This window comes from Carassius auratus, unplaced genomic scaffold (genome assembly GCF_003368295.1).
Source record: "Carassius auratus strain Wakin unplaced genomic scaffold, ASM336829v1 scaf_tig00045755, whole genome shotgun sequence".
NCBI lineage: Eukaryota > Metazoa > Chordata > Actinopteri > Cypriniformes > Cyprinidae > Carassius > Carassius auratus.
Genome location: NW_020526927.1, coordinates 1 through 21,253, shown reverse-complemented (window position 1 = coordinate 21,253; position 21,253 = coordinate 1). Strand labels below are relative to the sequence as shown.

The 21,253-nt window shown below is 45.5% G+C and overlaps 1 long non-coding RNA gene and 30 other non-coding genes across 32 annotated transcripts; 7 read left to right on the top strand and 24 right to left on the bottom strand.

Moving 5' to 3' along the window:
- Positions 1-614: 614 nt before the first annotated feature.
- trnag-gcc (transfer RNA glycine (anticodon GCC)) lies at positions 615-684 on the bottom strand. Its single transcript has one exon. It is a non-coding gene; the product is annotated as a tRNA-Gly (tRNA).
- An 808-nt stretch (positions 685-1,492) lies between these two features.
- trnag-gcc (transfer RNA glycine (anticodon GCC)) lies at positions 1,493-1,563 on the bottom strand. The gene has a single exon. It is a non-coding gene; the product is annotated as a tRNA-Gly (tRNA).
- Positions 1,564-2,369: 806 nt separating this feature from the next.
- trnag-gcc (transfer RNA glycine (anticodon GCC)) lies at positions 2,370-2,440 on the bottom strand. The gene has a single exon. It is a non-coding gene; the product is annotated as a tRNA-Gly (tRNA).
- A 913-nt stretch (positions 2,441-3,353) lies between these two features.
- LOC113088039 (uncharacterized) lies at positions 3,354-6,298 on the top strand. Of its 2 annotated transcripts, XR_003285781.1 has the most exons (3): positions 3,354-3,516; positions 4,395-4,472; positions 5,560-6,298. It is a non-coding gene; the product is annotated as an uncharacterized LOC113088039 (long non-coding RNA). The 2 variants fall into 2 exon arrangements; XR_003285780.1 differs by lacking the exon at positions 3,354-3,516 and having other exon boundaries at positions 4,340-4,472.
- A 1,486-nt stretch (positions 6,299-7,784) lies between these two features.
- On the top strand, positions 7,785-7,857 carry trnaa-agc (transfer RNA alanine (anticodon AGC)). The gene has a single exon. It is a non-coding gene; the product is annotated as a tRNA-Ala (tRNA).
- An 855-nt stretch (positions 7,858-8,712) lies between these two features.
- On the bottom strand, positions 8,713-8,784 carry trnaq-uug (transfer RNA glutamine (anticodon UUG)). Its single transcript has one exon. It is a non-coding gene; the product is annotated as a tRNA-Gln (tRNA).
- Positions 8,785-8,919: 135 nt separating this feature from the next.
- On the bottom strand, positions 8,920-8,992 carry trnaf-gaa (transfer RNA phenylalanine (anticodon GAA)). Its single transcript has one exon. It is a non-coding gene; the product is annotated as a tRNA-Phe (tRNA).
- A 106-nt stretch (positions 8,993-9,098) lies between these two features.
- On the bottom strand, positions 9,099-9,172 carry trnai-aau (transfer RNA isoleucine (anticodon AAU)). Its single transcript has one exon. It is a non-coding gene; the product is annotated as a tRNA-Ile (tRNA).
- A 97-nt stretch (positions 9,173-9,269) lies between these two features.
- trnap-ugg (transfer RNA proline (anticodon UGG)) lies at positions 9,270-9,341 on the bottom strand. The gene has a single exon. It is a non-coding gene; the product is annotated as a tRNA-Pro (tRNA).
- A 936-nt stretch (positions 9,342-10,277) lies between these two features.
- trnaa-agc (transfer RNA alanine (anticodon AGC)) lies at positions 10,278-10,350 on the top strand. Its single transcript has one exon. It is a non-coding gene; the product is annotated as a tRNA-Ala (tRNA).
- An 856-nt stretch (positions 10,351-11,206) lies between these two features.
- trnaq-uug (transfer RNA glutamine (anticodon UUG)) lies at positions 11,207-11,278 on the bottom strand. Its single transcript has one exon. It is a non-coding gene; the product is annotated as a tRNA-Gln (tRNA).
- A 135-nt stretch (positions 11,279-11,413) lies between these two features.
- trnaf-gaa (transfer RNA phenylalanine (anticodon GAA)) lies at positions 11,414-11,486 on the bottom strand. The gene has a single exon. It is a non-coding gene; the product is annotated as a tRNA-Phe (tRNA).
- Positions 11,487-11,592: 106 nt separating this feature from the next.
- trnai-aau (transfer RNA isoleucine (anticodon AAU)) lies at positions 11,593-11,666 on the bottom strand. The gene has a single exon. It is a non-coding gene; the product is annotated as a tRNA-Ile (tRNA).
- Positions 11,667-11,763: 97 nt separating this feature from the next.
- Positions 11,764-11,835, bottom strand: trnap-ugg (transfer RNA proline (anticodon UGG)). Its single transcript has one exon. It is a non-coding gene; the product is annotated as a tRNA-Pro (tRNA).
- Positions 11,836-12,771: 936 nt separating this feature from the next.
- Positions 12,772-12,844, top strand: trnaa-agc (transfer RNA alanine (anticodon AGC)). Its single transcript has one exon. It is a non-coding gene; the product is annotated as a tRNA-Ala (tRNA).
- An 856-nt stretch (positions 12,845-13,700) lies between these two features.
- Positions 13,701-13,772, bottom strand: trnaq-uug (transfer RNA glutamine (anticodon UUG)). Its single transcript has one exon. It is a non-coding gene; the product is annotated as a tRNA-Gln (tRNA).
- A 135-nt stretch (positions 13,773-13,907) lies between these two features.
- On the bottom strand, positions 13,908-13,980 carry trnaf-gaa (transfer RNA phenylalanine (anticodon GAA)). Its single transcript has one exon. It is a non-coding gene; the product is annotated as a tRNA-Phe (tRNA).
- A 106-nt stretch (positions 13,981-14,086) lies between these two features.
- trnai-aau (transfer RNA isoleucine (anticodon AAU)) lies at positions 14,087-14,160 on the bottom strand. The gene has a single exon. It is a non-coding gene; the product is annotated as a tRNA-Ile (tRNA).
- Positions 14,161-14,257: 97 nt separating this feature from the next.
- trnap-ugg (transfer RNA proline (anticodon UGG)) lies at positions 14,258-14,329 on the bottom strand. Its single transcript has one exon. It is a non-coding gene; the product is annotated as a tRNA-Pro (tRNA).
- Positions 14,330-15,265: 936 nt separating this feature from the next.
- Positions 15,266-15,338, top strand: trnaa-agc (transfer RNA alanine (anticodon AGC)). The gene has a single exon. It is a non-coding gene; the product is annotated as a tRNA-Ala (tRNA).
- Positions 15,339-16,194: 856 nt separating this feature from the next.
- trnaq-uug (transfer RNA glutamine (anticodon UUG)) lies at positions 16,195-16,266 on the bottom strand. The gene has a single exon. It is a non-coding gene; the product is annotated as a tRNA-Gln (tRNA).
- Positions 16,267-16,400: 134 nt separating this feature from the next.
- trnaf-gaa (transfer RNA phenylalanine (anticodon GAA)) lies at positions 16,401-16,473 on the bottom strand. Its single transcript has one exon. It is a non-coding gene; the product is annotated as a tRNA-Phe (tRNA).
- A 106-nt stretch (positions 16,474-16,579) lies between these two features.
- Positions 16,580-16,653, bottom strand: trnai-aau (transfer RNA isoleucine (anticodon AAU)). Its single transcript has one exon. It is a non-coding gene; the product is annotated as a tRNA-Ile (tRNA).
- Positions 16,654-16,750: 97 nt separating this feature from the next.
- Positions 16,751-16,822, bottom strand: trnap-ugg (transfer RNA proline (anticodon UGG)). Its single transcript has one exon. It is a non-coding gene; the product is annotated as a tRNA-Pro (tRNA).
- A 936-nt stretch (positions 16,823-17,758) lies between these two features.
- Positions 17,759-17,831, top strand: trnaa-agc (transfer RNA alanine (anticodon AGC)). The gene has a single exon. It is a non-coding gene; the product is annotated as a tRNA-Ala (tRNA).
- A 513-nt stretch (positions 17,832-18,344) lies between these two features.
- Positions 18,345-18,416, bottom strand: trnaq-uug (transfer RNA glutamine (anticodon UUG)). Its single transcript has one exon. It is a non-coding gene; the product is annotated as a tRNA-Gln (tRNA).
- Positions 18,417-18,551: 135 nt separating this feature from the next.
- Positions 18,552-18,624, bottom strand: trnaf-gaa (transfer RNA phenylalanine (anticodon GAA)). Its single transcript has one exon. It is a non-coding gene; the product is annotated as a tRNA-Phe (tRNA).
- Positions 18,625-18,730: 106 nt separating this feature from the next.
- On the bottom strand, positions 18,731-18,804 carry trnai-aau (transfer RNA isoleucine (anticodon AAU)). Its single transcript has one exon. It is a non-coding gene; the product is annotated as a tRNA-Ile (tRNA).
- A 97-nt stretch (positions 18,805-18,901) lies between these two features.
- On the bottom strand, positions 18,902-18,973 carry trnap-ugg (transfer RNA proline (anticodon UGG)). Its single transcript has one exon. It is a non-coding gene; the product is annotated as a tRNA-Pro (tRNA).
- A 936-nt stretch (positions 18,974-19,909) lies between these two features.
- trnaa-agc (transfer RNA alanine (anticodon AGC)) lies at positions 19,910-19,982 on the top strand. Its single transcript has one exon. It is a non-coding gene; the product is annotated as a tRNA-Ala (tRNA).
- Positions 19,983-20,838: 856 nt separating this feature from the next.
- On the bottom strand, positions 20,839-20,910 carry trnaq-uug (transfer RNA glutamine (anticodon UUG)). The gene has a single exon. It is a non-coding gene; the product is annotated as a tRNA-Gln (tRNA).
- Positions 20,911-21,253: the final 343 nt, after the last annotated feature.

The following is a 21,253-nucleotide window of genomic DNA, read 5'->3' as shown; positions in this document are numbered from 1 at the left end:
TTAACTTCTGTGGCCACCAGCTCCCTTAAGAAACCACAGGGCACCTCAGCCTCCTGGACTGCACCAGATTTGTCAGTTCTTGCTGGGAGTCATTACCCTGCTCTTCCAACAAGCCACTGTCCAACTGTGACCTTGTAGCGCTGTCTTGGGGATCTTACATTACTTACCTTGCAGTTTATTCCACTTTCATGCAGGTCAGCATTGACCCTGGACATTTTTCTTCTGGTGTTTTTTAGAGACAACAAACAGGTCAGTTTACTCTCATTGGTTTCTTTAAGCCTGACCTTTCTTGCCTGCAGCCTTTTTATTGCCTTCAGGAGTTTTTCACAGGTGCATGAGCCATAATTGCTTGTACTTCGTTGAACAAGCATGGAAAAGCATTGTCTAGAGTGCTTCCACTAGTTCCCTGTAAAACACTGATAAGTTGCCCACTTCTAAAGTAGCAAGATACACTGCTTTGCTTCTGCTGGGAATCGAACCTGGGTCTCCTGCGCGGGAAACAACAACTCTGACATTCAGCCACCAGTGAGTGAAGCTGCGCTGTGCTCGTGGCTCTGGGGACAGCTGCCGCTTATGAAGAACGACTAACATGGCCTTAAAAACACGACCTCTGCTGCATTGGCCGGGAATCGGAGCCGGTCTCCCGCGTGGCAGGCGAGAATTCTACCACTGAACCACCAATGCTCTATTTCTGCAAGAATTCTACGAATTTATGTGGAAAATGCATCTCTTCAACTGGGGTAATATCGACCAATGCTAAAGCTGAACAACTGACAGACAAACTGATCAAGTTCCATGGGTATTTGATGAACTGATATGAGCAAAAGTGTCTCTGAGCAAAGGGGAGTGGGGGAGGTCAATATCAAAAGTGAGAGGCGTTAACTTCTGTGGCCACCAGCTCCCTTAAGAACCACAGGGCACCTCAGCCTCCTGGACTGCACCAGATTTGTCAGTTCTTGCTGGGAGTCATTACCCTGCTCTTCCAACAAGCCACTGTCCAACTGTGACATTGTAGCGCTGTCTTGGGGATCTTACATTACTTACCTTGCAGTTTATTCCACTTTCATGCAGGTCAGCATTGACCCTGGACATTTTTCTTCTGGTGTTTTTTTAGAGACAACAAAACAGGTCAGTTTACTCTCATTGGTTTCTTTAAGCATGACCTTCTTGCCTGCAGCCTTTTTATTGCCTTCAGGAGTTTTTCACAGGTGCATGAGCCATAATTGCTTGTACTTCGTTGAACAAGCATGGAAAAGCATTGTCTAGAGTGCTTCCACTAGTTCCCTTTAAAACACTGATAAGTTGCCCACTTCTAAAGTAGCAAGATACACTGCTTTGCTTCTGCTGGGAATCGAACCTGGGTCTCCTGCGCGGGAAACAACAACTCTGACATTCAGCCACCAGTGAGTGAAGCTGCGCTGTACTCGTGGCTCTGGGGACAGATGCCGCTTATGAAGAACGACTAACATGGCCTTAAAAACACGACCTCTGCTGCATTGGCCGGGAATCGGACCCGGGTCTCCCGGGTGGCAGGCGAGAATTCTACCACTGAACCACCAATGAACTATTTCTGCAAGAATTCTACGAATTTATGTGGAAAATGCATCTCTTCAACTGGGTAATATCGACCAATGCTAAAGCTGAACAACTGACAGACAAACTGATCAAGTTCCATGGGTATTTGATGAACTGATATGAGCAAAAGTGTCTCTGAGCAAAGGGGAGTGGGGGAGGTCAATATCAAAAGTGAGAGGCGTTAACTTCTGTGGCCACCAGCTCCCTTAAGAACCACAGGGCACCTCAGCCTCCTGGACTGCACCAGATTTGTCAGTTCTTGCTGGGAGTCATTACCCTGCTCTTCCAACAAGCCACTGTCCAACTGTGACCTTGTAGCGCTGTCTTGGGGATCTTACATTACTTACCTTGCAGTTTATTCCACTTTCATGCAGGTCAGCATTGACCCTGGACATTTTTCTTCTGGTGTTTTTTAGAGACAACAAACAGGTCAGTTTACTCTCATTGGTTTCTTTAAGCCTGACCTTTCTTGCCTGCAGCCTTTTTATTGCCTTCAGGAGTTTTTCACAGGTGCATGAGCCATAATTGCTTGTACTTCGTTGAACAAGCATGGAAAATCATTGTCTAGAGTGCTTCCACTAGTTCCCTGTAAAACACTGATAAGTTGCCCACTTCTAAAGTAGCAAGATACACTGCTTAGCTTTTGCTGGGAATCGAACCTGGGTCTCCTGCGCGGGAAACAACAACTCTGACATTCAACCACCAGTGAGTGAAGCTGCGCTGTGCTCATGGCTCTGGGGACAGCTGCCGCTTATGAAGAACGACTAACATGGCCTTAAAAACACGACCTCTGCTGCAATGGCCGGGAATCGGACCCGGGTCTCCCGCGTGGCAGGCGAGAATTCTACCACTGAACCAACAATGCTCTATTTCTGCAAGAATTCTACGAATTCATGTGGAAAATGCATCTCTTCAACTGGGTAATATCGACCAATGCTAAAGCTGAACAACTGACAGACAAACTGATCAAGTTCCATGGGTATTTGATGAACTGATATGAGCAAAAGTGTCTCTGAGCAAAGGGGAGTGGGGGAGGTCAATATCAAAAGTGAGAGGCGTTAACTTCTGTGGCCACCAGCTCCCTTAAGAACCACAGGGCACCTCAGCCTCCTGGACTGCACCAGATTTGTCAGTTCTTGCTGGGAGTCATTACCCTGCTCTTCCAACAAGCCACTGTCCAACTGTGACCTTGTAGCGCTGTCTTGGGGATCTTACATTACTTACCTTGCAGTTTATTCCACTTTCATGCAGATCAGCATTGACCCTGGACATTTTTATTCTGGTGTTTTTTAGAGACAACAAACAGGTCAGTTTACTCTCACTGGTTTCTTTAAGCATGACCTTTCTTGCCTGCAGCCTTTTTATTGCCTTCAGGAGTTTTTCACAGGTGCATGAGCCATAATTGCTTGTACTTCGTTGAACAAGCATGGAAAAGCATTGTCTAGAGTGCTTCCACTAGTTCCCTGTAAAACACTGATAAGTTGCCCACTTCTAAAGTAGCAAGATACACTGCTTTGCTTCTGCTGGGAATCGAACCTGGGTCTCCTGCGGGGGAAACAACAACTCTGACATTCAGCCACCAGTGAGTGAAGCTGCGCTGTACTCGTGGCTCTGGGGACAGCTGCCGCTTATGAAGAACGACTAACATGGCCTTAAAAACACGACCTCTGCTGCATTGGCCGGGAATCGGACCCGGGTCTCCCGCGCCGCGGCCTTGAATTGTTTAGCTAAACGGCCCTAAACCGTTTTCCATTCATTCTCAATGGTAGAGCTAAACCACTACGGATGTAATATACTTTCGGCCGCTAGCGCTCTCGTGGCGCTCTTCCGGTTTTCGGCACCGCGGGAAGTTTGAATTCGCAGAAGAAGGAGAAGAAGAAAACACACAACAGCGATCGCCTCCGTTGTTAAATTCAACGCATTCTCAAGCGTCTATCAACGGTAAAATACTTTACGTGATATCAGCTGACGTTTCGTTACCGTTAATGATGAAATCACGTTGGTAAACTTTGCTCGTTTCTAAACGGTTTACTATAGTTCAGCCTAGATAGATTTGTTTGCAAATTATGAATGAACATAGCCATGATTTACGTTTCTGTGTATTGTTTGTCATCATTAACATGTCATCTGTTGATTACAAGTTGAATTATGAATGAAGTAAACATTATTTTCACTTTTGTGATGAGATTACATGTATTCCACAGTTCAAAAATGTTTTCTGACTATGGTTTTACTATAGTAACCATGATTTAGCCATGTTATTTTAGTAGAATCACAACAATAAATGTACTATTGTTGTTATTGCATTGGCATTATATTTACAGGACAGTCATGAGACTTTAAATGAATATCAGTCTGCCAAGAACAGCAAGATTACTATAGTTTTACAATTAAACTGCATACAGTCTTACAGGATTTAAAAACTTTTTATTTGTGAATATCATACAGTCCCACACACACACACATATATATATATATATATATATATATATATATATATATATACATATATATATATATATATATATATATATATATATATATATATATATATATATATATATATATATATATAATATTATGTGCTTCAATTTAAGTATTATTTATTTGTGAATATCATACAGTCCCAATGCTTACACACATACAGAGACACACACGTATATATATATATATATATATATATATATATATATATATATATAATATTATGTGTATCAATTTAAGTATTATTTATGTATGTGAGTGTGTTTGTTTGTGTCTGTAATATAGTTATAATTATTCTTTTTTTTAATATTGCTATATTGTTGTTGTTCTTTCAGAGAGCACTGCTTCTTCACTGATTGTGTCTTTGCTGTCATCTTTTCCTGGGACCTGAGCAGATCTTCAGTCAGAGACAGGTGAATATTTAACACATTAACAACAAACACACAAGAGTTCCTGCAGGTTTTAAAGTCTTAAAATGTCTTAATTTACCCTTACACAAATTAATGCCTTAAGAAAGTTTGAAAGGAATGAATCACTTCCTCTGAGTTTTGTCTTGTTTTCCAGTGCAGATATCTTTCCATCAATATGTAATTTATGATGCAAATGTAAAATAAAGTCTTGAAAAATGTAACACTAATTAAATGAGTTTACTAAGGAGCCTCGCACATGACATGCAGGAAAAAATATAAGGCTAAAACGTGTGTATGATTTACTAATTCATTCCCTCAATGTACTAAAACGTGCACACGATTACTATAGCGTTCCCTCGATTTACTATTGCCAGCAAATTAGTAAAGCATGCACACAATTTATTTATTTTTTCTTGCATGTCATGTGCGGGGCTCCTTAGTTTACACTTAAAACAATAAAAAAATATTTGTCAATGATTTACTATAACTTTTCTTTGAATTTAGGTGACTTTTTTCCCCAAATCGCAGATATTACTTCTTGTTATAATTACACAATTCTTTCAAACAAGTCTTTGTATTTCATGTAATTTTGTATCTCCAGTAAATGTATCTTTATTTAATAATATTTATGCATGTTCACTGGAAAACAAGGCAAAAACACTGATGAAGAACAGCCTGTTTTGCAGCATGATCTGAACGTACAGTAACATATGAAATGTTGTAGTGTCTGGGAGCAGAGGCTTTCAGTGTGTTTCTGTCAAATTAAATTATGAATATCTGTTGGAAGTTGTGTTTTCAACTCTGAAGTTAATACTACTATCCAGACATTTCCATTTACAGAACATATTTGTGTTTTTCCTCATTTGTTCCTCAAATTTGATTTGCTTGGTTTTAAAAAGGTCTTAACTTCACCTTCATAAACCTGAAGAAACTCTGTTTCCTTACACATTAAACTCAATATTCAGCTTGTTGTAGACCCCACTGGTTCTCTGTCTGTGTCCTCGCTGTCCTCATATCATGGGTCTCATGTGGAGCCTCACTCTGAAGGTTCATGATGCAGAAATTGATCACATGTTTCCCCTCTGTATAGGAGCTACATGTATGTCACCTCTGCATGTGCTGGCCGTACCCGACCTGTGAAGACTGCTGACAGGGTGTTTGTACTGGACAACGAACGCTGAGCCTATCGACAACTTGCTTAATAAACACCACAGGAAGACATCCTAACAGCACGCTCCATCTGACCACAAAACTACACGTCACTGTATGTCAAGCGCCTGACCACACTGCTGAACACCAGTTCTTCATTAAACACGACTGCAGAGAAGTAAACACCAGGATGTCATTCCAAGACTTTATGGAAATGGAGCACTTTAGACTGAACTGAAGGACACAAAGAAACGGGACTGCAAAAACACGAAAGGCCTGGAGATGAACACGTTGTTCACTTGTGCAGATTTTGTGAAATGGAACTTAGCCAGGATCCAAACAGTCCTCACACACACACACACACACACACACACACACACAGGCTATCCTGAAATAAGTTCAAAAAAGTTTTTGAAAAAAAGTAAAGCTAAAGTCTTCTTTATTTACCAACATCAGGGCATTGAGAAAGAGGTGACCTGGAAAGAGTCTAAAGAAAAATACGAGATATTAATTTGCAGCTTATTTAGCAATATTTAACTCATGTATATACTGTATATTTTAATTTTTCAGTGTGAGATTGTAATATCTATTTATATTGTCAGAATTCTTTTTTCTATTTAATTATTTTGGCTTGATCTTAAAAGGTGCTAAAAGCATTTAATAAACACAACTGAAAAATACAAATTGCTTCACGAGTGCTGTTTCCACTTCGTATGACTAATATTTTACAGTGTCTATGGTTTTGAAAACTCTTACTTGATCAGTTATCTTAAGTGTGACTTACATTATTCCATCAATCAATTTTCACTCAGTACTTGAATATTACTCAGTTAAATTAAATTTTCTTCAATTTACATTTGAAAAGTAATTTAATATAACCATTTGTGTTTTTATATAATCATGTAATGTATACTAGCATTATTTTACTGTGTTTATTTTATATAATCCTTTGCTTTGTAATCCAAAAAGGAAAGACATAAATTTCAAAAACTTTGTAGCTGTAAGGTGTTGTTAAATGTTAGATTTTTTTTATTTATTAAAAAGCATAAAGCTGAGTTTAATAATAGTTTAGACCAGTGTGAGTGGGATTCGAACCCCGGTCCAAATGAATGCATGAAAAAATCTGATTGGCTGTGACGTAATTTCCGCTCTTTGGCCAGCTGCTGCAGTCTGATTGGCTGTCAGCGCATGACAACTATTCGCGGCTGGCCCCCGCGAGACCAACGAGCCTTCCTGCGCTGGGCCGAGAAAAAAGAGCTACTGCAGCATCAATAAAAGAAGGAACATGAACTAACGTGGAAGCAATCAAAGACCTCGAGACAGTGTTAAAGGCTAACGAACGCAAGTTGGCCTCTTAACTGACCTAAAAATGTGGCTGTATCTAACATGTAGAGGGATGTTAGGGAGGACAGCTGAAACTGTCAGATGTCACTTAGACCAGCGGTTCTCAATTCCAGTCCTCGAGCCCCCTGCTCTTCAGATTTTGTATGTTTCTCGTATAGCTTCAGACATTTGTTCCATTCAAACGTAAGTGCCCTGAGAAGTGGACATCACATGACATCCCTCCGTGATTCAAGTTCAGAGCGTATGTGTACGTTCAGTTCAAAGTGACTAACACAGAGGTGTACAGAGGTATACAGAGGTATATGATGTCACACTTGTCCATGTGTGAAGACGTTGCGCAGCGCAAATCCGTGAACCAATGTTCCTAAGTGAAGTAAACTTCGACGGATTTCCCCTGCTCAGGGAGTGGGGAGCAATGAACACTGTGTAGGGACCATGTCAATCGCAAGGAGCTCACTTCTAATGAGCTGATTATCCAAATCAGGTGTGCTAACAAAGAGAGACATGCAAAATATGCAGACCTTTGGGGAGCGAGGACTGGAATGGAGAACCGCTTCCTTATTCTTTAAGTCAGTGTGAGAAAAAGAGGTGAGAAGTTGTCTGCGTGACCCGAGTGATGCAAGGTGGTCTGCATAATACAAGAATCCGCACATGCATACTGGCGTAACAAGACCGAGAAGGTCCTTTAACACAAAAGCTAAATCTCTTTGTTAATTCGACAACACAATCGCGGCCAGTGCAAAGGTGCAAGCCCAGAGGAGGGACGGCCTCTTTGCATCAAGCCGGTCATTCGCAGCTATGCTCGTCATTCTTGAAAGGCCAGGGGAATTAGCTCAAATGGTAGAGCGCTCGCTTAGCATGCGAGAGGTAGCGGGATCGATGCCCGCATTCTCCAAGTTGGCTCCTGCCCTTTTACTCCACATCCCTAAATCAGTGGTTTTCAATCCTGTCCTGGAGGCATCCCTGCCCTGCACATTTTGCATTTCCCCTCATCTAACACACCAGTTTCAAATCATCAGCTCATTAATAGAGACTGCAAGACCTGATTTGGGTGTGTCTAATAAGGGAGACATACGAAATGTTCAGGACAGGGTTGCCTCCAGGAAAGGTTTGAAAACCATTGCCCTAAAGAGACCGACTGAGCACTGACGCAATGCTGCGACACTCCCACGTTAGCTTTTTTTGGGGCTCACAGCTGCCAAAAAGTATTTCAGACATGGTCCTGTGCAAATTGGTTGCAAAACATTGCCATTTTACACACAGTTCCCTAAAGCAGTGGTTTTCAAACCTGTCCTGGAGGCACCCCTGCCCTACACATTTTGAATGTTTCCCTCATCTATCACACCTGTTTCAAATCATCAACTCATTGATAGAGACCGCAAGACCTTATTTGGGTGTGTCTAATAAGGCAGACAATCAAACTGTGCAGGGCAGGGTGCCTCCAGGACAGGTTCGAGAACCAGTGCCCTAAAGAGACCGACTGGGCATCGATGCAATGCTGCCACAGTCTCTACGTTAGTTAATTTTTTTGGACTCAAAGCTGCCAAAAAGTATTTCAGACATGGTCCTGCGCAAATTGGTTGCAAAAAGTGGTCCCACCGCAATTTGAACTCGGATCACTGGATTCAGAGTGCTAACCATTACACCATGAAACCTTACCTGGAGCAGCCGTTGCTCACAGGGCCACAAAGACTGTCACCAGTGACAACCTAGTGCTGTTTTTATCTTTTCCTGCGGCAAGAAAGCACACAGGTTCCACCGAGATTCGAACTCAGATCGCTGGATTCAAAGCCCAGAGTGCTGACCATTACACCATGGAACCGAAACTGCTTGTTTGGTGGCCAACTGGGAAACAGATAGCTCCGTGGCAGTGGGGAAGCAGTTATACAGAGAAGTTGGAACCCAGTGATTTTTGGTCACTGGCCCGCCTCAAAAAACGGAAAAGAGTGGGAGATTTTGCCGAAACCCGGGATCGAACCAGGGACCTTTAGATCTTCAGTCTAACGCTCTCCCAACTGAGCTATTTCGGCCACAACAAGCTCCTGCTTAGCAAGCAGGGATTTCAGTGAGATCACCCTACTCTTTGTCACAGGAGAAGAGCAGAGCAGAGATGAGCCCCCAGACAATAAAAACAGCTGGCCAGTACGGGGATCGAACCCGCGACCTTGGCGTTATTAGCACCACGCTCTAACCATCTGAGCTAACCGGCCTCCCTTAGCCATCTGTCTCTACCCGATTGAATAAAAAACTGCCTCAATGTTAGTGAACGCAATGAGACCACAAAGCTTCACGTTTTATCGCGACCAAGGGCTCGTCCGGGATTTGAACCCGGGACCTCTCGCACCCAAAGCGAGAATCATACCCCTAGACCAACGAGCCTTCCTGTGCTGGGCCGAGAAAAAAGAGCTACTGCAGCATCAATAAAAGAAGGAACATGAACTAACGTGGAAGCAATCAAAGACCTCGAGACAGTGTTAAAGGCTAACGAACGCAAGTTGGCCTCTTAACTGACCTAAAAATGTGGCTGTATCTAACATGTAGAGGGATGTTAGGGAGGACAGCTGAAACTGTCAGATGTCACTTAGACCAGCGGTTCTCAATTCCAGTCCTCGAGCCCCCTGCTCTTCAGATTTTGTATGTTTCTCGTATAGCTTCAGACATTTGTTCCATTCAAACGTAAGTGCCCTGAGAAGTGGACATCACATGACATCCCTCCGTGATTCAAGTTCAGAGCGTATGTGTACGTTCAGTTCAAAGTGACTAACACAGAGGTGTACAGAGGTATACAGAGGTATATGATGTCACACTTGTCCATGTGTGAAGACGTTGCGCAGCGCAAATCCGTGAACCAATGTTCCAAAGTGAAGTAAACTTCGACGGATTTCCCCTGCTCAGGGAGTGGGGAGCAATGAACACTGTGTAGGGACCATGTCAATCGCAAGGAGCTCACTTCTAATGAGCTGATTATCCAAATCAGGTGTGCTAACAAAGAGAGACATGCAAAATATGCAGACCTTTGGGGAGCGAGGACTGGAATGGAGAACCGCTTCCTTATTCTTTAAGTCAGTGTGAGAAAAAGAGGTGAGAAGTTGTCTGCGTGACCCGAGTGATGCAAGGTGGTCTGCATAATACAAGAATCCGCACATGCATACTGGCGTAACAAGACCGAGAAGGTCCTTTAACACAAAAGCTAAATCTCTTTGTTAATTCGACAACACAATCGCGGCCAGTGCAAAGGTGCAAGCCCAGAGGAGGGACGGCCTCTTTGCATCAAGCCGGTCATTCGCAGCTATGCTCGTCATTCTTGAAAGGCCAGGGGAATTAGCTCAAATGGTAGAGCGCTCGCTTAGCATGCGAGAGGTAGCGGGATCGATGCCCGCATTCTCCAAGTTGGCTCCTGCCCTTTTACTCACACATCCCTAAATCAGTGGTTTTCAATCCTGTCCTGGAGGCATCCCTGCCCTGCACATTTTGCATTTCCCCTCATCTAACACACCAGTTTCAAATCATCAGCTCATTAATAGAGACTGCAAGACCTGATTTGGGTGTGTCTAATAAGGGAGACATACGAAATGTTCAGGACAGGGTTGCCTCCAGGAAAGGTTTGAAAACCATTGCCCTAAAGAGACCGACTGAGCACTGACGCAATGCTGCGACACTCCCACGTTAGCTTTTTTTGGGGCTCACAGCTGCCAAAAAGTATTTCAGACATGGTCCTGTGCAAATTGGTTGCAAAACATTGCCATTTTACACACAGTTCCCTAAAGCAGTGGTTTTCAAACCTGTCCTGGAGGCACCCCTGCCCTACACATTTTGAATGTTTCCCTCATCTATCACACCTGTTTCAAATCATCAACTCATTGATAGAGACCGCAAGACCTTATTTGGGTGTGTCTAATAAGGCAGACAATCAAACTGTGCAGGGCAGGGTGCCTCCAGGACAGGTTTGAGAACCAGTGCCCTAAAGAGACCGACTGGGCATCGATGCAATGCTGCCACAGTCTCTACGTTAGTTAATTTTTTTGGACTCAAAGCTGCCAAAAAGTATTTCAGACATGGTCCTGCGCAAATTGGTTGCAAAAAGTGGTCCCACCGCAATTTGAACTCGGATCACTGGATTCAGAGTGCTAACCATTACACCATGAAACCTTACCTGGAGCAGCCGTTGCTCACAGGGCCACAAAGACTGTCACCAGTGACAACCTAGTGCTGTTTTTATCTTTTCCTGCGGCAAGAAAGCACACAGGTTCCACCGAGATTCGAACTCAGATCGCTGGATTCAAAGCCCAGAGTGCTGACCATTACACCATGGAACCGAAACTGCTTGTTTGGTGGCCAACTGGGAAACAGATAGCTCCGTGGCAGTGGGGAAGCAGTTATACAGAGAAGTTGGAACCCAGTGATTTTTGGTCACTGGCCCGCCTCAAAAAACGGAAAAGAGTGGGAGATTTTGCCGAAACCCGGGATCGAACCAGGGACCTTTAGATCTTCAGTCTAACGCTCTCCCAACTGAGCTATTTCGGCCACAACAAGCTCCTGCTTAGCAAGCAGGGATTTCAGTGAGATCACCCTACTCTTTGTCACAGGAGAAGAGCAGAGCAGAGATGAGCCCCCAGACAATAAAAACAGCTGGCCAGTACGGGGATCGAACCCGCGACCTTGGCGTTATTAGCACCACGCTCTAACCATCTGAGCTAACCGGCCTCCCTTAGCCATCTGTCTCTACCCGATTGAATAAAAAACTGCCTCAATGTTAGTGAACGCAATGAGACTACAAAGCTTCACGTTTTATCGCGACCAAGGGCTCGTCCGGGATTTGAACCCGGGACCTCTCGCACCCAAAGCGAGAATCATACCCCTAGACCAACGAGCCTTCCTGTGCTGGGCCGAGAAAAAAGAGCTACTGCAGCATCAATAAAAGAAGGAACATGAACTAACGTGGAAGCAATCAAAGACCTCGAGACAGTGTTAAAGGCTAACGAACGCAAGTTGGCCTCTTAACTGACCTAAAAATGTGGCTGTATCTAACATGTAGAGGGATGTTAGGGAGGACAGCTGAAACTGTCAGATGTCACTTAGACCAGCGGTTCTCAATTCCAGTCCTCGAGCCCCCTGCTCTTCAGATTTTGTATGTTTCTCGTATAGCTTCAGACATTTGTTCCATTCAAACGTAAGTGCCCTGAGAAGTGGACATCACATGACATCCCTCCGTGATTCAAGTTCAGAGCGTATGTGTACGTTCAGTTCAAAGTGACTAACACAGAGGTGTACAGAGGTATACAGAGGTATATGATGTCACACTTGTCCATGTGTGAAGACGTTGCGCAGCGCAAATCCGTGAACCAATGTTCCAAAGTGAAGTAAACTTCGACGGATTTCCCCTGCTCAGGGAGTGGGGAGCAATGAACACTGTGTAGGGACCATGTCAATCGCAAGGAGCTCACTTCTAATGAGCTGATTATCCAAATCAGGTGTGCTAACAAAGAGAGACATGCAAAATATGCAGACCTTTGGGGAGCGAGGACTGGAATGGAGAACCGCTTCCTTATTCTTTAAGTCAGTGTGAGAAAAAGAGGTGAGAAGTTGTCTGCGTGACCCGAGTGATGCAAGGTGGTCTGCATAATACAAGAATCCGCACATGCATACTGGCGTAACAAGACCGAGAAGGTCCTTTAACACAAAAGCTAAATCTCTTTGTTAATTCGACAACACAATCGCGGCCAGTGCAAAGGTGCAAGCCCAGAGGAGGGACGGCCTCTTTGCATCAAGCCGGTCATTCGCAGCTATGCTCGTCATTCTTGAAAGGCCAGGGGAATTAGCTCAAATGGTAGAGCGCTCGCTTAGCATGCGAGAGGTAGCGGGATCGATGCCCGCATTCTCCAAGTTGGCTCCTGCCCTTTTACTCACACATCCCTAAATCAGTGGTTTTCAATCCTGTCCTGGAGGCATCCCTGCCCTGCACATTTTGCATTTCCCCTCATCTAACACACCAGTTTCAAATCATCAGCTCATTAATAGAGACTGCAAGACCTGATTTGGGTGTGTCTAATAAGGGAGACATACGAAATGTTCAGGACAGGGTTGCCTCCAGGAAAGGTTTGAAAACCATTGCCCTAAAGAGACCGACTGAGCACTGACGCAATGCTGCGACACTCCCACGTTAGCTTTTTTTGGGGCTCACAGCTGCCAAAAAGTATTTCAGACATGGTCCTGTGCAAATTGGTTGCAAAACATTGCCATTTTACACACAGTTCCCTAAAGCAGTGGTTTTCAAACCTGTCCTGGAGGCACCCCTGCCCTACACATTTTGAATGTTTCCCTCATCTATCACACCTGTTTCAAATCATCAACTCATTGATAGAGACCGCAAGACCTTATTTGGGTGTGTCTAATAAGGCAGACAATCAAACTGTGCAGGGCAGGGTGCCTCCAGGACAGGTTTGAGAACCAGTGCCCTAAAGAGACCGACTGGGCATCGATGCAATGCTGCCACAGTCTCTACGTTAGTTAATTTTTTTGGACTCAAAGCTGCCAAAAAGTATTTCAGACATGGTCCTGCGCAAATTGGTTGCAAAAAGTGGTCCCACCGCAATTTGAACTCGGATCACTGGATTCAGAGTGCTAACCATTACACCATGAAACCTTACCTGGAGCAGCCGTTGCTCACAGGGCCACAAAGACTGTCACCAGTGACAACCTAGTGCTGTTTTTATCTTTTCCTGCGGCAAGAAAGCACACAGGTTCCACCGAGATTCGAACTCAGATCGCTGGATTCAAAGCCCAGAGTGCTGACCATTACACCATGGAACCGAAACTGCTTGTTTGGTGGCCAACTGGGAAACAGATAGCTCCGTGGCAGTGGGGAAGCAGTTATACAGAGAAGTTGGAACCCAGTGATTTTTGGTCACTGGCCCGCCTCAAAAAACGGAAAAGAGTGGGAGATTTTGCCGAAACCCGGGATCGAACCAGGGACCTTTAGATCTTCAGTCTAACGCTCTCCCAACTGAGCTATTTCGGCCACAACAAGCTCCTGCTTAGCAAGCAGGGATTTCAGTGAGATCACCCTACTCTTTGTCACAGGAGAAGAGCAGAGCAGAGATGAGCCCCCAGACAATAAAAACAGCTGGCCAGTACGGGGATCGAACCCGCGACCTTGGCGTTATTAGCACCACGCTCTAACCATCTGAGCTAACCGGCCTCCCTTAGCCATCTGTCTCTACCCGATTGAATAAAAAACTGCCTCAATGTTAGTGAACGCAATGAGACTACAAAGCTTCACGTTTTATCGCGACCAAGGGCTCGTCCGGGATTTGAACCCGGGACCTCTCGCACCCAAAGCGAGAATCATACCCCTAGACCAACGAGCCTTCCTGTGCTGGGCCGAGAAAAAAGAGCTACTGCAGCATCAATAAAAGAAGGAACATGAACTAACGTGGAAGCAATCAAAGACCTCGAGACAGTGTTAAAGGCTAACGAACGCAAGTTGGCCTCTTAACTGACCTAAAAATGTGGCTGTATCTAACATGTAGAGGGATGTTAGGGAGGACAGCTGAAACTGTCAGATGTCACTTAGACCAGCGGTTCTCAATTCCAGTCCTCGAGCCCCCTGCTCTTCAGATTTTGTATGTTTCTCGTATAGCTTCAGACATTTGTTCCATTCAAACGTAAGTGCCCTGAGAAGTGGACATCACATGACATCCCTCCGTGATTCAAGTTCAGAGCGTATGTGTACGTTCAGTTCAAAGTGACTAACACAGAGGTGTACAGAGGTATACAGAGGTATATGATGTCACACTTGTCCATGTGTGAAGACGTTGCGCAGCGCAAATCCGTGAACCAATGTTCCAAAGTGAAGTAAACTTCGACGGATTTCCCCTGCTCAGGGAGTGGGGAGCAATGAACACTGTGTAGGGACCATGTCAATCGCAAGGAGCTCACTTCTAATGAGCTGATTATCCAAATCAGGTGTGCTAACAAAGAGAGACATGCAAAATATGCAGACCTTTGGGGAGCGAGGACTGGAATGGAGAACCGCTTCCTTATTCTTTAAGTCAGTGTGAGAAAAAGAGGTGAGAAGTTGTCTGCGTGACCCGAGTGATGCAAGGTGGTCTGCATAATACAAGAATCCGCACATGCATACTGGCGTAACAAGACCGAGAAGGTCCTTTAACACAAAAGCTAAATCTCTTTGTTAATTCGACAACACAATCGCGGCCAGTGCAAAGGTGCAAGCCCAGAGGAGGGACGGCCTCTTTGCATCAAGCCGGTCATTCGCAGCTATGCTCGTCATTCTTGAAAGGCCAGGGGAATTAGCTCAAATGGTAGAGCGCTCGCTTAGCATGCGAGAGGTAGCGGGATCGATGCCCGCATTCTCCAAGTTGGCTCCTGCCCTTTTACTCACACATCCCTAAATCAGTGGTTTTCAATCCTGTCCTGGAGGCATCCCTGCCCTGCACATTTTGCATTTCCCCTCATCTAACACACCAGTTTCAAATCATCAGCTCATTAATAGAGACTGCAAGACCTGATTTGGGTGTGTCTAATAAGGGAGACATACGAAATGTTCAGGACAGGGTTGCCTCCAGGAAAGGTTTGAAAACCATTGCCCTAAAGAGACCGACTGAGCACTGACGCAATGCTGCGACACTCCCACGTTAGCTTTTTTTGGGGCTCACAGCTGCCAAAAAGTATTTCAGACATGGTCCTGTGCAAATTGGTTGCAAAACATTGCCATTTTACACACAGTTCCCTAAAGCAGTGGTTTTCAAACCTGTCCTGGAGGCACCCCTGCCCTACACATTTTGAATGTTTCCCTCATCTATCACACCTGTTTCAAATCATCAACTCATTGATAGAGACCGCAAGACCTTATTTGGGTGTGTCTAATAAGGCAGACAATCAAACTGTGCAGGGCAGGGTGCCTCCAGGACAGGTTTGAGAACCAGTGCCCTAAAGAGACCGACTGGGCATCGATGCAATGCTGCCACAGTCTCTACGTTAGTTAATTTTTTTGGACTCAAAGCTGCCAAAAAGTATTTCAGACATGGTCCTGCGCAAATTGGTTGCAAAAAGTGGTCCCACCGCAATTTGAACTCGGATCACTGGATTCAGAGTGCTAACCATTACACCATGAAACCTTACCTGGAGCAGCCGTTGCTCACAGGGCCACAAAGACTGTCACCAGTGACAACCTAGTGCTGTTTTTATCTTTTCCTGCGGCAAGAAAGCACACAGGTTCCACCGAGATTCGAACTCAGATCGCTGGATTCAAAGCCCAGAGTGCTGACCATTACACCATGGAACCGAAACTGCTTGTTTGGTGGCCAACTGGGAAACAGATAGCTCCGTGGCAGTGGGGAAGCAGTTATACAGAGAAGTTGGAACCCAGTGATTTTTGGTCACTGGCCCGCCTCAAAAAACGGAAAGAGTGGGAGATTTTGCCGAAACCCGGGATCGAACCAGGGACCTTTAGATCTTCAGTCTAACGCTCTCCCAACTGAGCTATTTCGGCCACAACAAGCTCCTGCTTAGCAAGCAGGGATTTCAGTGAGATCACCCTACTCTTTGTCACAGGAGAAGAGCAGAGCAGAGATGAGCCCCCAGACAATAAAAACAGCTGGCCAGTACGGGGATCGAACCCGCGACCTTGGCGTTATTAGCACCACGCTCTAACCATCTGAGCTAACCGGCCTCCCTTAGCCATCTGTCTCTACCCGATTGAATAAAAAACTGCCTCAATGTTAGTGAACGCAATGAGACTACAAAGCTTCACGTTTTATCGCGACCAAGGGCTCGTCCGGGATTTGAACCCGGGACCTCTCGCACCCAAAGCGAGAATCATACCCCTAGACCAACGAGCCTTCCTGTGCTGGGCCGAGAAAAAAGAGCTACTGCAGCATCAATAAAAGAAGGAACATGAACTAACGTGGAAGCAATCAAAGACCTCGAGACAGTGTTAAAGGCTAACGAACGCAAGTTGGCCTCTTAACTGACCTAAAAATGTGGCTGTATCTAACATGTAGAGGGATGTTAGGGAGGACAGCTGAAACTGTCAGATGTCACTTAGACCAGCGGTTCTCAATTCCAGTCCTCGAGCCCCCTGCTCTTCAGATTTTGTATGTTTCTCGTATAGCTTCAGACATTTGTTCCATTCAAACGTAAGTGCCCTGAGAAGTGGACATCACATGACATCCCTCCGTGATTCAAGTTCAGAGCGTATGTGTACGTTCAGTTCAAAGTGACTAACACAGAGGTGTACAGAGGTATACAGAGGTATATGATGTCACACTTGTCCATGTGTGAAGACGTTGCGCAGCGCAAATCCGTGAACCAATGTTCCAAAGTGAAGTAAACTTCGACGGATTTCCCCTGCTCAGGGAGTGGGGAGCAATGAACACTGTGTAGGGACCATGTCAATCGCAAGGAGCTCACTTCTAATGAGCTGATTATCCAAATCAGGTGTGCTAACAAAGAGAGACATGCAAAATATGCAGACCTTTGGGGAGCGAGGACTGGAATGGAGAACCGCTTCCTTATTCTTTAAGTCAGTGTGAGAAAAAGAGGTGAGAAGTTGTCTGCGTGACCCGAGTGATGCAAGGTGGTCTGCATAATACAAGAATCCGCACATGCATACTGGCGTAACAAGACCGAGAAGGTCCTTTAACACAAAAGCTAAATCTCTTTGTTAATTCGACAACACAATCGCGGCCAGTGCAAAGGTGCAAGCCCAGAGGAGGGACGGCCTCTTTGCATCAAGCCGGTCATTCGCAGCTATGCTCGTCATTCTTGAAAGGCCAGGGGAATTAGCTCAAATGGTAGAGCGCTCGCTTAGCATGCGAGAGGTAGCGGGATCGATGCCCGCATTCTCCAAGTTGGCTCCTGCCCTTTTACTCACACATCCCTAAATCAGTGGTTTTCAATCCTGTCCTGGAGGCATCCCTGCCCTGCACATTTTGCATTTCCCCTCATCTAACACACCAGTTTCAAATCATCAGCTCATTGATAGAGACCGCAAGACCTGATTTGGGTGTGTCTAATAAGGCAGACAATCAAACTGTGCAGGGCAGGGTGCCTCCAGGACAGGTTTGAAAACCAGTGCCCTAAAGAGACCGACTGGGCATCGATGCAATGCTGCCACAGTCTCTACGTTAGTTAATTTTTTTGGACTCAAAGCTGCCAAAAAGTATTTCAGACATGGTCCTGCGCAAATTGGTTGCAAAAAGTGGTCCCACCGCAATTTGAACTCGGATCACTGGATTCAGAGTGCTAACCATTACACCATGAAACCTTACCTGGAGCAGCCGTTGCTCACAGGGCCACAAAGACTGTCACCAGTGACAACCTAGTGCTGTTTTTATCTTTTCCTGCGGCAAGAAAGCACACAGGTTCCACCGAGATTCGAACTCAGATCGCTGGATTCAAAGCCCAGAGTGCTGACCATTACACCATGGAACCGAAACTGCTTGTTTGGTGGCCAACTGGGAAACAGATAGCTCCGTGGCAGTGGGGAAGCAGTTATACAGAGAAGTTGGAACCCAGTGATTTTTGGTCACTGGCCCGCCTCAAAAAACGGAAAAGAGTGGGAGATTTTGCCGAAACCCGGGATCGAACCAGGGACCTTTAGATCTTCAGTCTAACGCTCTCCCAACTGAGCTATTTCGGCCACAACAAGCTCCTGCTTAGCAAGCAGGGATTTCAGTGAGATCACCCTACTCTTTGTCACAGGAGAAGAGCAGAGCAGAGATGAGCCCCCAGACAATAAAAACAGCTGGCCAGTACGGGGATCGAACCCGCGACCTTGGCGTTATTAGCACCACGCTCTAACCATCTGAGCTAACCGGCCTCCCTTAGTCATGTGTCTCTACCCGATTGAATAAAAAACTGCCTCAATGTTAGGGAACGCAATGAGACCACAAAGCTTCACGTTTTATCGCGACCAAGGGCTCGTCCGGGATTTGAACCCGGGACCTCTCGCACCCAAAGCGAGAATCATACCCCTAGACCAACGAGCCTTCCTGCGCTGGGCCGAGAAAAAAGAGCTACTGCAGCATCAATAAAAGAAGGAACATGAACTAACGTGGAAGCAATCAAAGACCTCGAGACAGTGTTAAAGGCTAACGAACGCAAGTTGGCCTCTTAACTGACCTAAAAATGTGGCTGTATCTAACATGTAGAGGGATGTTAGGGAGGACAGCTGAAACTGTCAGATGTCACTTAGACCAGCGGTTCTCAATTCCAGTCCTCGAGCCCCCTGCTCTTCAGATTTTGTATGTTTCTCGTATAGCTTCAGACATTTGTTCCATTCAAACGTAAGTGCCCTGAGAAGTGGACATCACATGACATCCCTCCGTGATTCAAGTTCAGAGCGTATGTGTACGTTCAGTTCAAAGTGACTAACACAGAGGTGTACAGAGGTATACAGAGGTATATGATGTCACACTTGTCCATGTGTGAAGACGTTGCGCAGCGCAAATCCGTGAACCAATGTTCCAAAGTGAAGTAAACTTCGACGGATTTCCCCTGCTCAGGGAGTGGGGAGCAATGAACACTGTGTAGGGACCATGTCAATCGCAAGGAGCTCACTTCTAATGAGCTGATTATCCAAATCAGGTGTGCTAACAAAGAGAGACATGCAAAATATGCAGACCTTTGGGGAGCGAGGACTGGAATGGAGAACCGCTTCCTTATTCTTTAAGTCAGTGTGAGAAAAAGAGGTGAGAAGTTGTCTGCGTGACCCGAGTGATGCAAGGTGGTCTGCATAATACAAGAATCCGCACATGCATACTGGCGTAACAAGACCGAGAAGGTCCTTTAACACAAAAGCTAAATCTCTTTGTTAATTCGACAACACAATCGCGGCCAGTGCAAAGGTGCAAGCCCAGAGGAGGGACGGCCTCTTTGCATCAAGCCGGTCATTCGCAGCTATGCTCGTCATTCTTGAAAGGCCAGGGGAATTAGCTCAAATGGTAGAGCGCTCGCTTAGCATGCGAGAGGTAGCGGGATCGATGCCCGCATTCTCCAAGTTGGCTCCTGCCCTTTTACTCACACATCCCTAAATCAGTGGTTTTCAATCCTGTCCTGGAGGCATCCCTGCCCTGCACATTTTGCATTTCCCCTCATCTAACACACCAGTTTCAAATCATCAGCTCATTAATAGAGACTGCAAGACCTGATTTGGGTGTGTCTAATAAGGGAGACATACGAAATGTTCAGGACAGGGTTGCCTCCAGGAAAGGTTTGAAAACCATTGCCCTAAAGAGACCGACTGAGCACTGACGCAATGCTGCGACACTCCCACGTTAGCTTTTTTTGGGGCTCACAGCTGCCAAAAAGTATTTCAGACATGGTCCTGTGCAAATTGGTTGCAAAACATTGCCATTTTACACACAGTTCCCTAAAGCAGTGGTTTTCAAACCTGTCCTGGAGGCACCCCTGCCCTACACATTTTGAATGTTTCCCTCATCTATCACACCTGTTTCAAATCATCAACTCATTGATAGAGACCGCAAGACCTTATTTGGGTGTGTCTAATAAGGCAGACAATCAAACTGTGCAGGGCAGGGTGCCTCCAGGACAGGTTTGAGAACCAGTGCCCTAAAGAGACCGACTGGGCATCGATGCAATGCTGCCACAGTCTCTACGTTAGTTAATTTTTTTGGACTCAAAGCTGCCAAAAAGTATTTCAGACATGGTCCTGCGCAAATTGGTTGCAAAAAGTGGTCCCACCGCAATTTGAACTCGGATCACTGGATTCAGAGTGCTAACCATTACACCATGAAACCTTACCTGGAGCAGCCGTTGCTCACAGGGCCACAAAGACTGTCACCAGTGACAACCTAGTGCTGTTTTTATCTTTTCCTGCGGCAAGAAAGCACACAGGTTCCACCGAGATTCGAACTCAGATCGCTGGATTCAAAGCCCAGAGTGCTGACCATTACACCATGGAACCGAAACTGCTTGTTTGGTGGCCAACTGGGAAACAGATAGCTCCGTGGCAGTGGGGAAGCAGTTATACAGAGAAGTTGGAACCCAGTGATTTTTGGTCACTGGCCCGCCTCAAAAAACGGAAAAGAGTGGGAGATTTGCCCGAACCCGGGATCGAACCAGGGACCTTTTAGATCTTCAGTCTTAACGCTCTCCCCAACTTGAGCTATTTCGGCCACAACAAGCTCCTGCTTAGCAAGCAGGGATTTCAGTGAGATCACCCTACTCTTTGTCACAGGAGAAGAGCAGAGCAGAGATGAGCCCCCAGACAATAAAAACAGCTGGCCAGTACGGGGATCGAACCCGCG